The 16,963-nt window shown below is 47.4% G+C and overlaps 1 protein-coding gene across 3 annotated transcripts in view; it reads left to right on the forward strand.

The window, feature by feature from the left end:
- The window catches only part of MVB12B (multivesicular body subunit 12B), a 465,376-nt gene that overhangs the window by 174,813 nt on the left and 273,600 nt on the right, over positions 1–16,963 (forward strand). The window lies entirely within an intron of this gene.

The raw sequence follows: 16,963 nt of genomic DNA on the forward strand, positions 1-16,963 counted from the left end.
CTACAGCCCGCGCCTGCAGATTATAAATTAAACAACAATAACACAGTTATTGTAATTTTATTTATGCTTCTGGTCATTTAATTTATGGTGTCTGTCTGAACCCTGCAATAACTATAGGGCGGGCAGGTTGGGCATGTGAGGGTGGAGGAGTAAAGTGCACTCATAAATGTGCATGTGTGCTTTTGCTGATCCTTCCCCATATACCCACTCCCACCTGTGCTAAGAGTTGCTCCACCTACCCCACCGGCTCTTTCTTCTGTGTGCTACTTATTCCATTAAATACCCCCGGCCCCAAAACCGTGCTCGTTGACGCCACTAGGAGATTAAGCTCATTGTCAAGCCTATCAGTCTCCGCTACACCTTTTTGAACGATACCAGCTTGTGACTAATAAATAGTTTTTTGCTTTCACAAAGTCAGGTATCATTTTAGATTCACTTTTCCAAACACCCCTGACCCTACCTACACTCACTCCAACTCACATAGCACTCACAATTATTTAAGGTGCTCCAGCGTAGTCGCTAGTCGTAGCACGCCCCGTCTCGCAGCGGAACGGGAAGACCCCGATGATGAAGCATGACACCAAGGGCCCTTTTGGTGTGTGAGGGGTATTTTAACAAACACTGTGTATGCCAACAATATCTGGACTCTCAGTTAACTACTTGAGGTTGGACCTTCTTGATTATCTGAACCATTTACTGGAGGAGGGTGCGTCCACCTTGGTGCTGATCAGCATCACCTCTTCACTCCCTAATTTTGATTTTTGTTGGTATCTGTGTGTAAACCTGACGTTGGGAACAAATGTTCACTGAATGGAGGTTCCTGCCATCAGTTCATGCAACCAGTCTATCTCCATCCCTTGTGCATTTCTCGGCCCCCAACTTCTGTTGTAATAAAAACCTCTGTTATAAATCACTGCTTAGTGGTGCTACGCCAGTGCAGTGCTGGGAAATGCAGGTGGTGACTATTGTGGACACTAGTTTTTGCAGATTCACTGATCTAGTTAGTTGTGGAAATTAGGTTAGTTAGGACGTCAAGGGTCTTTGGAGCCTCCGTTTTTACCACCTGTGAAGTCATTAGTGTGTCTCCACATTATCTAGCCAGTAATGTATGTCAAGTAAGTGCATCCCTTTGGTCCCGCACCATATCATTCAGCTGAAGATGCTTCAGTTTGTGAAGCTCCTTTAGTGCCAAGAAGCCATGTTTGAGCCAGGCAGACAAAGCAGCACTAGAAGCCATGTTTGAGCCAGGCTGATAAAGCAGCACTAGAAGCCATGTTTGAGCCAGGCTGATAAAGCAGCACTAGAAGCCATGTTTGAGCCAGGCAGAGGATAGATTTTTATTTATGTCAAATTATTCTTTAAGGTTTGGATTTACTTTTGAAAACTTTAGTTCTAGAATTTCTGGATGATAAAAAAACACAAACCTACCTTTCTCTGCTTGGTTTTGGATTTTTTGATTATTGGACAGATTCAAGAGCCTGATGTATACTCAGGTGGAACTGCATCCCTGCTAAATAATTTGATTTCCACCTTTCAAAGATTAAGTTGCGGTGCATTTATAGCCTTATACGTTGTCATGAGAATGGCCATCAACTATCCCTGCTTGCCTGTGACAGACTGTGCTGCTTCATTTGTGTTTATTTTACAATTGTGTGTGTTTTCTTCAGCATTGCATAACCTAGAGGAATAGGTGCAGTTTACAAAACAATGCAGAAAATCTTGGAAGCGTAGCTACATTTTTATTTGACAAGGAGGTGGGCCCGAGCTATGTTGGTGTCACCTTCTGAAGATGAGGTGGCGATCAGGTGCAGGACTGATGTCAGAAGGGAGAGTGTCGGTCAGTGTTGGAGCAGAAGCTGAGCATGGCTGTGAGAAGGTTCGGTTTTTCTTGAATACAGAATGGGAAGAGCCGTCTTTCTGGTGGTTTGCAGTGTGCCCACTAACGTAGTTAGCAGAGTTTATAGTTTGATCAAAAAGTAATGCAGGGGAGTTTGATGATCTGTTACCATTGAAAAAGCTTCAGTTTTTCCAAGAGATGGTTGTATTTTCAGGGCTAAGGTGCAAATAATTGTTGTGAGGGGGATTAATGATCAGTTGCCCATAAATTACCAATATTGAGCCTGAAGATGTTTGTGGCTTGGACAACAGAACAGAAGTATGGGAAAGGAAGTCCTGGATATCCGGGTTAGAAGAGAGGTGACTTGTAAATGTTGTGCATGAAGGACATGAAATAAATGGAGGGATTGAGTCTTCAGCCAGGTGAGTTGCCAGGTGATGAAAGTTGAAATGACGCATCAGAGGAGTCGCATTGGCCGAACCACTAAGGAGCAAGTAAGCGGAACGGTGGCATGAGGCATAGCCTCCTCTTAAGTGGGTGATGTTATTTCGAGAAGTGCTATAGTGTACTGATGGATAGAGATGTCTGTGACATTGATCAGGTTTCTTTGCGATTCTGTGTCGATGTTGACAAGAGAAGCAGGCAGCATTGAAGCGTTGGATACTGCACGAAGAGTCGAAGGAAAATAGATCTGGAGGATTTCATCTGGGCAGATTGAACATATCCAGAAAGTAAAGAGAACCATTTGAGAACTCTTTCCGTAATTCCCGTGCAGAGGTTCCAGCGCCGGTGATGCTCTTAGTACTGAATGAGGACCACACTGGAGTCACTACTGTTCATGGTGGAAGAAATTAAATGAAATTTGGATTGGTTTTGCACATTAATACCCGAAGGTGTTTAGGCGCGGCGGCTCATCATGATATGTAATCCTGCCTCTCTGGAATGTACCATTTTAACTTGTTTGCCAAGTAGTCTGGGCCAAGTCCATGAGCGCCTTTATGGCTATGCAGAGAGCCTTGAATTCAACCCTTTTCTTTACAGGCAGCCAATGCAGTGTCAGGAGCGCGTGAGCCACTGATGTTTTGAGATATCAGACAAGCTGCTGCATTTTAGAGAACCTGCATTTTGTTGAGGACATGTGCTTGTATGTAAAACAGCCCACTGCCATAGTCTATCCTGGACAATAAATACTTAATCAACCAAGAGAGGCTATTTTGCTTATTGTGCACTAGATCTGTGCAGGCGACTACTTCAATCCATCTGCAATCTTCTTTGAATTGGAACTGAAGACTTGCAGGTTGTATCTTTAACTCTGCAAAAAAATCCATTGGCAAACTAACCTTCTTATTCTTTCATAAACCTCCCACCCACATATAACACACAGTGCACTGCAGCATACACATGAACCACCTGAGCTATTTTACATGTGTTGTAATGCTGAGACCTGCTGGACACACATTAGATCTCTGCGTAGAGGTCTGCACCCTGCTGAGCTATTTTACGAGCCGATCTCCTTGCCCGAGCGGTACAGCTGTTAAGATTGGTCAGTGAGATGATATCTCTGCAGAGAAAATCTATGAGGAACTTTAATAAACAAAAAGTTGATGGCTACTAAGCTTTCCAAGTGCCTTCAGGTTGACAAATTTGTACAGAGGAATTGGGTGGTAACACCCCTTACCAGTGGTGCTGCTGCTGAACTTCCTCATTAAACTAAATCTCTAAACTATGAAAGGCATAATGCTTATTTACATTAAGGCTCTGCATAGAACTACTCCATGCACTTCTCGCCCACCAAGAGAGGTGCTCTGTTTAGTGCTCACTGACTAGGTTAAAACTGCGGGTGAGTCAAGGAAAAGCAAAGTTTGCCCAATTTGCCCAAGGGAACGTTTTGCATCACCCCATGTGTATTCCCTATACCACCACAGAAATTATTTTCCTTGCTGTCACTCATGACGTTACACAATGGGTGCGGCCTGTCAAGTCACATCTCTCCGTTTCCCTGATTTTTTTTTTTTTAAATAGTTTTTTATTATTGAGTAAACAAGCGACATATCAGCAAGATATCATCATATACAAAAAGAGAAAAAAAAACACCTTGTATACAATTCGATCGTCGTTGTCAAGCACCCAGGATTAAACAATGCTCAATATTCTTCCCCCCCCCCGAACTCCCCTACCTCCTCCCCCACTACCCCCACCCCCGTCAGTGTGCCCTCAAATCTCCTTGTACTATGGAGCATCTACAAAACTGGGTCCACAAAGGTCAGCCTATATCAATTGAAAATAACATCACCATGAATCCCAAGAAAAAGAAATTTCCATCCGTTCGCTCACATGTGCCCCGACTCTCCATTCTGAACTATCAATCTGGCTGGATGTGTCGTGTAGTGCGTGGCTCCTCCCTATACATGCTTAAGTGTCCCCATCCAGGACATTCCCCTCAACGTTCCCGGTGACCTCCACACTAGTGCCCTCTCCCTGAGCTGCCCCAACCTATACCACGTCCTCGCCTTCTGGCTCCTCCGGTGACTGGAGCTCCGTTACCAATGCTCCCCAAGCCCTCGCAACTTCCAGTGCCTTATCATTAGAGGAGCGCCTAGCCAGCTGGAGTCGAAGTGTCGCCTCACTCCCAACCCACTGCTGGAAACTCGCCTTCCATCTCCCAAAACTAGGACCTGCCCTCGCCTTCCAATGCATGGTGAGCTCCCTCTTTGCCATAATTAAGCCCAAGTCATAAAATTTGCTTGTTACTTTAGTGGTAGGGGTGTGTGGAAACCACAACAGGAGGCAGGTTCCCATCTCAGCCTCCAACTCTCGCTCCGTCACACGATTCAAGCATGCCATCACATCCGCCCAATAAGAACCTAACCCCACACAGGACCAAAACATGTGAACAAAATCAGCGTCTTCTGCCTGGCACCGAGGGCACAGCGACTGAGCCCCCCCGAAATACTGCTGAATCTTGACCGGGGTTAAGTAGGCCCTGTGGATAGTGTAAAATTGGACCAATTGGAACCTAGCATTGAGCGTGCCCTTCCAGGCCCGTCTCAGCAACTGCGGCCACGTCGTCTCCGGGATGGGCCTGCCAAGGTCCCCCTCCCATTTGCCTCTCAAGCGATCTAGAGGGGGAAGGTGTTCCGTGGACAGTCGCCGATATAAGCAGGTGATGGCCTTAACCGTACCCGCGGGAGCCGCTCGTGCAGCGTGAGGATATTTGAACTGTGCCTGTGGCCACCTTTGGGGAAAGAACTGCAGCGGAGCCCTTTACCTGATCTCTCTTGTGACCTGGGAGCATTTCGACTCGGTCACCTCGGCTGGGGGAGTGTCTGAAACGTAACCTGCTTAGGGAGCGGGACTGCGAGGTCCAGCAGTGCTTGCGCCGTCCACCGCGCGCACCTGGTTCCTCTTCCCGCCCCCTTCTCCCTCCGACCTCCCTGGTAGGCTTTTTAAACTCCTCGCGGCCCCCGCTGGCGCGGGAGCCGCTCGTGCAGCGTGAGGATATTTGAACTGTGCCTGTGGCCACCTTTGGGGAAAGAACTGCAGCGGAGCCCTTTACCTGATCTCTCTTGTGACCTGGGAGCATTTCGGCTCGGTCACCTCGGCTGGGGGAGTGTCTGAAACGTAACCTGCTTAGGGAGCGCGACTGCGAGGTCCAGCAGTGCTTGCGCCGTCCACCGCGCGCACCTGGTTCCTCTTCCCGCCCCCTTCTCTCCTCCTCTACTTTAACCCCGCCTTGAACGCGTACGCGGGACGCGCGCGGACGCGGGCGAAGACCGGGCCAAGAGCGGGCCCGTTTGTGCCCGTTAGAGACCGGGAGAGACCGGACCGGCCCAACCCTCTAACCTGTGTAAGCCCCCTCCTACATTCGGGGACCATGGCTGGAAGAGATACCAGGATTAAATCATCGCTAACCGGAAGTCTCTCAACCCCAGGAGGTATGGAAAAATTTCTCATAAGGGCCAATAATATCATAGACAAGGAGATTGTCACTCTGGAAAAACGCCTATCAACTGAACTTATCTCTCTTAAACGCTCATCCATAGGGCCCCTTGCTAATGCCAAAACACCTAACAGAAATAGTGAACAATCTGCTATCCTGGAGGTAACACCCCCGCCAAGAGAAGACCCCGGCACCTTGGCTACTACAATTGACATTGTCACGGATATTAATTATGTCCCCGTAAGCAATAATGTCTCCCTTTCGTCTCACCATGAAGAGAGTACTATTCAAACTAATAGCCAAGGGGAGAGAGAAGGCGCAATTAAGAAACGGAAAAGAGTGTATAACAAAAAAGAAACCAAAACGGGAAGGTCTGTGAAATCAGCCAAAGTGCGGGGCGAGCCACCCCAGATTACCAACCCCCATGAAGTTACCCTCCCGGGTAGAGAGGTATCCATGGAGTGGGCTGTGGCCTTACTTAAATCAATTATATCACCACTAGAGGCAAAATTGGATAGGTTAAATTCTAGAATATCCAACTTGGAGAAAACTACTACCTCAATCCTAGCAACTCTTAGTAAGCCCCAATGTCAAAACACCCCGCCCATTGCCCCAACTCTTCTGGTCCCTCTACCTCCAAATCCGATTCAACCTACTATTCCCCCATTAACTAACAGTCTACCCACACCTCCCATGCCCAGCAATACAACCGCCGAGCATGTGGCGAGTCTTCAATCCAGTCAATTTAATCCCCCAGTTCACATAGATGAGGTAAATCAGGGATCCCCGGTTAGGGAACACAATACTCCTAGACCTAGACGGCCTGATCTCCCACCAGAAGCTAACCGGTTCACAGTTATCCTAGCTGGAGTACCACCATTAGATAAAGGGGAGACAGAAATTTTCAGTTCCTTGAAAAGCATGATAATCAAATGGCTTAATTGGAATAGACCCCTCCCGACCCATTTACATAACGAAATCATCATAGTCAGGAGGGTTCCCTGGGTTGGAAAGACTCCTAAAAACATCAATGGAGACTGTATAACCGTTAGCTTTAGAGATCCCCGTACGGTATTCCATATATGTGCAGGCTTCAACAGATCGTATGATTCCACTATCCAGACCCTTCCAGTTTCCTACTTCTTCCCACCAACCAACAATTACCATCAATCGAGAAGAGGGGACTGGACTGTTGTGGAACGTAGAGGCAGGCAGCGACCTTATGATACCAGACCATCTAGACAACCCCAATATGCGCCCCAATTCCACCCATTTACGGATTATAATCGCTTTGGTTGCTTACAAGGTCTGGAGGGAGTCGACTGACTACCCCCTGTTTCCTCTTCCCCGGAGCTGACTCTTGCCACAGTTAACAGTGAAGTCTCATCTACTGTCAAACCTCCGACCCAATGCATGGAAACCGCTGCCAACTCGCCATCTATTCCACCTGTTGTCCTGAAGGCAGCTCTTCCTGTACCTTATGTCATGGGTCCTACCGATGTGGGCTATGTAACTTCCTCCACCACAGCAACCCCCACTGATATGGTACAGGCTCCCACCGATGTGGGCCATGCAACTTCTTCCATCACAGCTATCCCCACTGATTTGGTACAGGCTCCCACCGATGTGGGCCATGCAACTTCTTCCATCACAGCTATCCCCACTCATATGGTACAGGCCCCTAGGCTAAAAGGATATTCAATGGCGAGTTGGAATATTGCAGGGTGGCGGCAAAAAGCTACAGCCCTGGGCTGGAGGGAGCACATTAGGGATTTTGACATTTTGTGTCTGCAAGAAACATGGTCAGTGGAAGATATTCACTATGATGGTTTTGTTTCTTACAACTGTAATGCTGTAGAGTCTGTTATGGGGAGGGCTAAAGGCGGATTACTGATTTTACTATCTGTACACCTCCCTATACATGTAAGGAAAAGCCATTTAGTGGGGTCCCATTCGCAGATACTGGAAATAATGGTCAGCAGGGGTAGAAATATTCTATTGATCAACTACTATAATAACATCTTTGACCCTTCCAGTACTACTGTCGTGGAAGAACTTGAAACTGTTTTAGACTCAATTCTCTGTAAATCGGCAATTTCCTATGATATTATTTGGGGGGGAGACTTTAACATCAGAACTTGCCCTCTCTCTTATACACCTGCATGTGGATATGATGGGGATAATGGGGAGTATTCATTACATTTTCTACACTCCCCCTACGGTATTTCCCTTAACAACCTGATGCTAAAGTATGATGTGTCCATCCACCAACATGCCCCTGACAATGAGGGTAATTTGGCCCCTACTTTTACGGGGAGGAATACTACTTCTATTATTGATTTTTTGCTCATCTCCACCCGGATAGTTCCGCATTGTACGGTCCCGCACATCCTGGACCTTGGACTGAGTGACCACAATGCACTAACTATGTCCATCTTCTGTGAGATTACTAGGAAGGTATTCTCCGGCAGGGTTGTTGATGACATTATCCCATGTAGACCAAATGGGATACGCATTAAGTGGTGCGGGGAAAAATCCGAGAACTTACACCGTAGTGTTGTGAAAGCCGGTTTAAAAGTTATACTTTGTTGTCTAGAAACCGATGTTCCACCTGATTATACCGTAAATAATTTCGAGAAATTGGGTACCATAATCAAGCAAACCCTTACTACCAAGAAGGCCCCAATTAAACGGGAAACACTGGGTTGGTTCAATCAGGCGTGCACTAAGGCGTTAAAAGCACTTAAGCTTGCCCTTTCCATCAATCCTAGAGACAGGGAAGCAGTTAAATTCTTGAGGACCAATTATAAAACCGAATTGAAACTCAGGAAACAAGAGCTAAGAGAACTAGCCTGGGAAGATCTGAATAAAGCTGCAGCCCTCCGGGACAGCAAGTTGTTCTGGAGCACCATCAACAGTCCATTCCTCCAAAAGGAAGAATTCCCAGTCCTTACCGCCCAAGTAAGCGAAGATAGCTGGGTTTTACACTTCACAGGGATTTTTGACCCAACTGGAGAGTCTAATGATAATTTCTGTAACAATCTTATCACCCCAGTTGAAACCCTGAGAATCACGATCCATGAGGTGGATATGGCAATAAAGAATAGTAAAGGGGGAAAGGCACCTGGCCCAGATGGGGTGCCAATTGATCTTTACAAACATGATTTGGCCCTTTGGAGCCCATTATTAACCATAGCATTTAATGCCGCTGTGGTTAACAAGATTCCCCCAAGCTGGGGTGAATCCATTATAATTCCTATCTACAAGAAGGGGGATAGAGGAGAGGCCAAGAACTACCGCCCTATCTCCCTTCTGGATTCCTCATTAAAAATCTTGAGTAGGGTCTTGTTAACACGATTGGAAGACTGGGCCACAGATAACCATATCCTCGCCCCATCCCAATATGGCTTTAGAAAGGGCCTTGGTACTATTGAACAATGTATTAATCTGAACCTTCTAATTGGTAAATACACCAAGGCCAAACCGGGATCCCTATACCTGTGTTTTGCGGATCTTTCTAGCGCCTTCGATTTGGTTGACCACGCTTTGTTATGGTCAACTTTGTTGGGCATGGGGGCCCCCCCTGACATTATACTCTTTTTAGCCAGACTTTACTCCAACTTATCGGCCCAAATTCGTTATGGTTCAGCGGGGGAGTGTACACGAAAGATCAAGGTAAGATCTGGCATCCGGCAGGGATGTGTTTTGGCCCCGTTGCTTTTCTCGCTCTTTATTAATTCAGTTGAGCAAGATTTAAAGCAAATCCAAGCCGATGCCCCCCAAGTAGGAGGTCTTCCCATACCGGTATTACTTTATGCCGATGACACTGTTTTACTTTCCAGGACCCCTATAGGCCTTCAAAAATTGATGAATGGGTTTTATGATTTTATTCAGAGGAAGAAACTTAAAATCAATTATTCCAAAACCTTTGTCATGGAGTGTGGCAAAAAGTTAAAACATTTTAAACCTTTTTGTTTTAAGGAAAACCATATTGAGACTGTTGCCAATTTCTGTTATTTGGGCGTTACTTTTAATAACAGTGGTTCCTGGGCTCCAGAGCAGACAAATGTTAAAGCTAGAATGGGGAAAGCATCCCTAGGCGTCTTCCGCTTTGCTTCTAAAGTGGGAAGCCGCCGTATCGTAGATATGTTGAATATTTACAAGCACAGATGTACATCGGTAGCATTGTACGGTTCTGGGGTGTGGGGCCATCACAATGTAAGGGTTCTGCAAATTATGGAAAACATGTTCCTCAAACGGTTGCTCTGCCTTCCATCTTCGGCTTCCACTGTTTTAACACACATGGAACTAGATCTGGACTACTTATCTGACCTAACCGGATTAAGGCCACTGTTGGTCTGGAAATCCATTTTTACCAAGACGGAAACTGCCTTTACCAAAGACATTATTAAGGACTGTTTACTTCTGGAAAAAGTTTCCAATATTCCTTGGCTAAAATATGTGATTTCAACTGTTAAGGATCTGTTTGATATGGATGTGTGTAATGACCCTGTCTGTATGAATTCTTTGACCAAACAGGAAGTCAAAAATGAATATTTGCGGGTCAAATCTGATCTGCGGAAAAGTACAACTAAAGAGTATTCTACCCATGTCTTCTATTATTCTTTGAAAGAAGACAGACCTGGTATACCCATGTACCTTAATGCTATCCATAGACAGTCCCATCAATTTGTACTTTCAAGACTGAGACTAGGCATAGCACATAACTTGGTTGCCTTCCCCACAATGAAATGTCACTCGGTTACCCCTTGTCCGTGTGATGGTTTAACTAAACAAAGCACACCGCACTTTCTCCTACTCTGTCCTCTGTACAAAGCCCAGCGTATTTGCTACCTTAAACCTATGTTTTTGAAATACTCTACGTATACTACAGGAAATGCAATGAGGTTATTATTCTCACTTGCGAGCCCAGATCTATGTTTCTTTACTGCTACTTTTATTTTGAAATCTATCACAGCAAGACTAAGTATGGTTTTTCCTTAAATTAATGCACAGTAATTCCTACATTTTATGTCAAAAATCTTTCTTGCTCTACAATAAGATATGTACCCCCCCCCCCCCCGGTGTTGTATTTGAATGGATTCTTGAATGTGCAATGTTTTAATTGTATACTTTTATGATGTTTTTTTAAACAATCGAATAAAGTTTATAAATTGAATTGATTGCTTGTTACTTTAGTGGTAGGGGTGTGTGGAAACCACAACAGGAGGCAGGTTCCCATCTCAGCCTCCAACTCTCGCTCCGTCACACGATTCAAGCATGCCATCACATCCGCCCAATAAGAACCTAACCCCACACAGGACCAAAACATGTGAACAAAATCAGCGTCTTCTGCCTGGCACCGAGGGCACAGCGACTGAGCCCCCCCGAAATACTGCTGAATCTTGACCGGGGTTAAGTAGGCCCTGTGGAGAGTGTAAAATTGGACCAATTGGAACCTAGCATTGAGCGTGCCCTTCCATGCCCGTCTCAGCAACTGCGGCCACGTCGTCTCCGGGATGGGCCTGCCAAGGTCCCCCTCCCATTTGCCTCTCAAGCGATCTAGAGGGGGAAGGTGTTCCGTGGACAGTCGCCGATATAAGCAGGTGATGGCCTTAACCGTACCCGCCGCCATAGTGACGTATTGGCACCCCAACAACGTCAGGGGTTCCAACAATCCCATCTTCCAGTATTTCTGAATTCCCGCCACAAGGGCAGCATGCAGTAAATAGTCCCCTCTTGGTAGGTCGAAAGCTTCCCGCAAGGCCGGGAAAGGCAGCAAGACACCGTCTCTATATAAATCGCCAATCATTTGGAGCCCGCACTCCTCCCAGCCAGCTAATGCCGACTAATCTCCACCATGCGGGAGTGCCGTGCACATACCCAAAGGGATTTCCGGGGCATAGGGGTTCGCGAACCCCGCGCGCTTCTGACTTCGCAGCCAGCATGACCGGAGGGTGCGCTCCTCGAGAGTGAGCTGGTCCAACCGGAGTTGCTGTTGGAGGATAATGATTGATAGGACATGCCTGGGAATGACCCTGCCCTGCGGACCGTCCGGCCCCCTGAACTCCCGTGCCACTGCCTGTGTAAGCCATTGCAGCTGCGCCGCCAAATAGTACCACTCAAAGTCTGGGGCCGCCAGCCACCCCTCCTCTCTCGGCCGCATCAGGGTGGTTAACGCTATCGTACGTCTGCCGGATCCCCAGATAAATTCCATCACCAACGCCCGTAGTGTCCGAAAAAAGAAAACGGGGATCCAGATCGGGAGGGTACGAAAGAAGTAGAGCAGGCGCGGGAGATCTCTCTGTTTCCCTGATGGCAGTGGTCTGCCCTGAGATGTCCAGTGCCGGACTCTCTTCGGGGGAGTAGGGGAGAAATGAATATTTGGGCAGGCTGTCTACTGTGGCTCAAACATGTAGGTTGAGGTTGTTTGCCTCTGGAGTCTTTTGGTCTGTCCTACTTTGGCTAAACATACTGAACCAAGCTCAGCCCCTTCATCACTTGGCTGTCAGTGGTTGCTATGGCGAGCAGTCACTGGCTTCTCGTGGAGGTAGTGTGGGGGGTACTCAAGCACAACACTCCATGAACACACAGTATAATGAAGGATTGTCCACACTAGGACTTGGCTTTCCAGATTAAAAGTTCTTTATTGCACACTAGAACTAAATACAGCACTCAGATATGCATAATGCAACTTAGTGTCATGCTGATAGAGTTCATTGGTGCTGCTCAATGCTAGAGCTATCCTTTTAAGTCAGGTAGACCCCTTCCGCCCACCCCCCTTTGGGCAGCACATAGGGAGAATCATCTCAGGTCCCTTTTTACCCCTATTACGCTTAGGATAGTGCAGAGAACCAAGTAGTCTTCATTACTGGTGCTCTCCCAACTTGTGTGCGATTCTGAAGATCGAATTGTTCCATCAGTGGCCAACCAACTTCTTTCTGACTCTGTCTCTTCTGGGACTGACCTCAAGTTGGCAGCCTTATCATATTCAATTATTTACAACAAGGGGTGGTGATGGACCGAGTCTCTGAATTAAGCAGAGTACTCTCACCCAGTCAAGAGATCAGGGCTAGATCCAACACCGTTTTTTAGCTCATTGCACCATCCCAGTTTCAGAACCTGGCTGTATGCAAATTAGTCTGTCCCTGGCCCAGTGCATCATGGGAACAGGGCAGACCAGACTACAAAAGCCAATTCTTACACTGGGAAGGAAACAAGCTTCCGGGGACCGGTTTCTGCCATTTCAGGCGTCTTCGGCCCGGCTTGCTTGAATCCTGATGGTGCAATGAGCAAGGGACTCACATCTGAGTATACCCTTCCACGCTTAGGGTGGACAAAATTATTTACAACAAGGGGTGGTGATGGACAGAGTCTCTGAATTAAGCAGAGTACTCTCACCCAGTCAAGAGATCAGGGCTAGATCCAACACCGTTTTTTAGCTCATTGCACCATCCCAGTTTCAGAACCTGGCTGTATGCAAATTAGTCTGTCCCTGGCCCAGTGCATCATGGGAACAGGGCAGACCAGACTACAAAAGCCAATTCTTACACTGGGAAGGAAACAAGCTTCCGGGGACCGGTTTCTGCCATTTCAGGCGTCTTCGGCCCGGCTTGCTTGAATCCTGATGGTGCAATGAGCAAGGGACTCACATCTGAGTATACCCTTCCACGCTTAGGGTGGACAAAATTATTTACAACAAGGGGTGGTGATGGACAGAGTCTCTGAATTAAGCAGAGTACTCTCACCCAGTCAAGAGATCAGGGCTAGATCCAACACCGTTTTTTAGCTCATTGCACCATCCCAGTTTCAGAACCTGGCTGTATGCAAATTAGTCTGTCCCTGGCCCAGTGCATCATGGGAACAGGGCAGACCAGACTACAAAAGCCAATTCTTACACTGGGAAGGAAACAAGCTTCCGGGGACCGGTTTCTGCCATTTCAGGCGTCTTCGGCCCGGCTTGCTTGAATCCTGATGGTGCAATGAGCAAGGGACTCACATCTGAGTATACCCTTCCACGCTTAGGGTGGACAAAATTATTTACAACAAGGGGTGGTGATGGACAGAGTCTCTGAATTAAGCAGAGTACTCTCACCCAGTCAAGAGATCAGGGCTAGATCCAACACCGTTTTTTAGCTCATTGCACCATCCCTGTTTCAGAACCTGGCTGTATGCAAATTAGTCTGTCCCTGGCCCAGTGCATCATGGGAACAGGGCAGACCAGACTACAAAAGCCAATTCTTACACTGGGAAGGAAACAAGCTTCCGGGGACCGGTTTCTGCCATTTCAGGCGTCTTCGGCCCGGCTTGCTTGAATCCTGATGGTGCAATGAGCAAGGGACTCACATCTGAGTATACCCTTCCACGCTTAGGGTGGACAAAATTATTTACAACAAGGGGTGGTGATGGACAGAGTCTCTGAATTAAGCAGAGTACTCTCACCCAGTCAAGAGATCAGGGCTAGATCCAACACCGTTTTTTAGCTCATTGCACCATCCCAGTTTCAGAACCTGGCTGTATGCAAATTAGTCTGTCCCTGGCCCAGTGCATCATGGGAACAGGGCAGACCAGACTACAAAAGCCAATTCTTACACTGGGAAGGAAACAAGCTTCCGGGGACCGGTTTCTGCCATTTCAGGCGTCTTCGGCCCGGCTTGCTTGAATCCTGATGGTGCAATGAGCAAGGGACTCACATCTGAGTATACCCTTCCACGCTTAGGGTGGACAAAATTATTTACAACAAGGGGTGGTGATGGACAGAGTCTCTGAATTAAGCAGAGTACTCTCACCCAGTCAAGAGATCAGGGCTAGATCCAACACCGTTTTTTAGCTCATTGCACCATCCCAGTTTCAGAACCTGGCTGTATGCAAATTAGTCTGTCCCTGGCCCAGTGCATCATGGGAACAGGGCAGACCAGACTACAAAAGCCAATTCTTACACTGGGAAGGAAACAAGCTTCCGGGGACCGGTTTCTGCCATTTCAGGCGTCTTCGGCCCGGCTTGCTTGAATCCTGATGGTGCAATGAGCAAGGGACTCACATCTGAGTATACCCTTCCACGCTTAGGGTGGACAAAATTATTTACAACAAGGGGTGGTGATGGACAGAGTCTCTGAATTAAGCAGAGTACTCTCACCCAGTCAAGAGATCAGGGCTAGATCCAACACCGTTTTTTAGCTCATTGCACCATCCCAGTTTCAGAACCTGGCTGTATGCAAATTAGTCTGTCCCTGGCCCAGTGCATCATGGGAACAGGGCAGACCAGACTACAAAAGCCAATTCTTACACTGGGAAGGAAACAAGCTTCCGGGGACCGGTTTCTGCCATTTCAGGCGTCTTCGGCCCGGCTTGCTTGAATCCTGATGGTGCAATGAGCAAGGGACTCACATCTGAGTATACCCTTCCACGCTTAGGGTGGACAAAATTATTTACAACAAGGGGTGGTGATGGACAGAGTCTCTGAATTAAGCAGAGTACTCTCACCCAGTCAAGAGATCAGGGCTAGATCCAACACCGTTTTTTAGCTCATTGCACCATCCCAGTTTCAGAACCTGGCTGTATGCAAATTAGTCTGTCCCTGGCCCAGTGCATCATGGGAACAGGGCAGACCAGACTACAAAAGCCAATTCTTACACTGGGAAGGAAACAAGCTTCCGGGGACCGGTTTCTGCCATTTCAGGCGTCTTCGGCCCGGCTTGCTTGAATCCTGATGGTGCAATGAGCAAGGGACTCACATCTGAGTATACCCTTCCACGCTTAGGGTGGACAAAATTATTTACAACAAGGGGTGGTGATGGACAGAGTCTCTGAATTAAGCAGAGTACTCTCACCCAGTCAAGAGATCAGGGCTAGATCCAACACCGTTTTTTAGCTCATTGCACCATCCCAGTTTCAGAACCTGGCTGTATGCAAATTAGTCTGTCCCTGGCCCAGTGCATCATGGGAACAGGGCAGACCAGACTACAAAAGCCAATTCTTACACTGGGAAGGAAACAAGCTTCCGGGGACCGGTTTCTGCCATTTCAGGCGTCTTCGGCCCGGCTTGCTTGAATACTGATGGTGCAATGAGCAAGGGACTCACATCTGAGTATACCCTTCCACGCTTAGGGTGGACAAAATTATTTACAACAAGGGGTGGTGATGGACAGAGTCTCTGAATTAAGCAGAGTACTCTCACCCAGTCAAGAGATCAGGGCTAGATCCAACACCGTTTTTTAGCTCATTGCACCATCCCAGTTTCAGAACCTGGCTGTATGCAAATTAGTCTGTCCCTGGCCCAGTGCATCATGGGAACAGGGCAGACCAGACTACAAAAGCCAATTCTTACACTGGGAAGGAAACAAGCTTCCGGGGACTGGTTTGTGCCATTTCAGGCGTCTTCGGCCCGGCTTGCTTGAATCCTGATGGTGCAATGAGCAAGGGACTCACATCTGAGTATACCCTTCCACGCTTAGGGTGGACAAAATTATTTACAACAAGGGGTGGTGATGGACAGAGTCTCTGAATTAAGCAGAGTACTCTCACCCAGTCAAGAGATCAGGGCTAGATCCAACACCGTTTTTTAGCTCATTGCACCATCCCAGTTTCAGAACCTGGCTGTATGCAAATTAGTCTGTCCCTGGCCCAGTGCATCATGGGAACAGGGCAGACCAGACTACAAAAGCCAATTCTTACACTGGGAAGGAAACAAGCTTCCGGGGACCGGTTTCTGCCATTTCAGGCGTCTTCGGCCCGGCTTGCTTGAATCCTGATGGTGCAATGAGCAAGGGACTCACATCTGAGTATACCCTTCCACGCTTAGGGTGGACAAAATTATTTACAACAAGGGGTGGTGATGGATCAAGCCCTGATCTGTTGACTGGGTAGGAGTGTTCTGATTAACTCAAATACTCTGTCCATCACCACCCCCTTTTTGAAATTATTTTGGCCACCATGAGTGTGGAAGGGTATGCTCAGACATGAGTCCCTTGCTCACTGCACCATCAGGATTCAAGCAAGCCGGGCCGAAGACGGCTGTAATGCCAGAAACAGGTCCCCCGAAGCTTGTTTCCTTTCCAGTGAAGAATTGGCTTGGTAGTTTGGTCTGCCCTGTTCCCATGATGCACTGGGCCAGGGACAGACTAATTTGCATATAGCCAGGTTCTGAGCTGGGATGGGGCAGTGAGATAAATAACGGTGATGGATCA

The sequence above is a fragment of the Lissotriton helveticus genome, chromosome 5_1 (genome assembly GCF_964261635.1).
Source record: "Lissotriton helveticus chromosome 5_1, aLisHel1.1, whole genome shotgun sequence".
NCBI classification, from domain to species: Eukaryota; Metazoa; Chordata; class Amphibia; order Caudata; family Salamandridae; genus Lissotriton; species Lissotriton helveticus.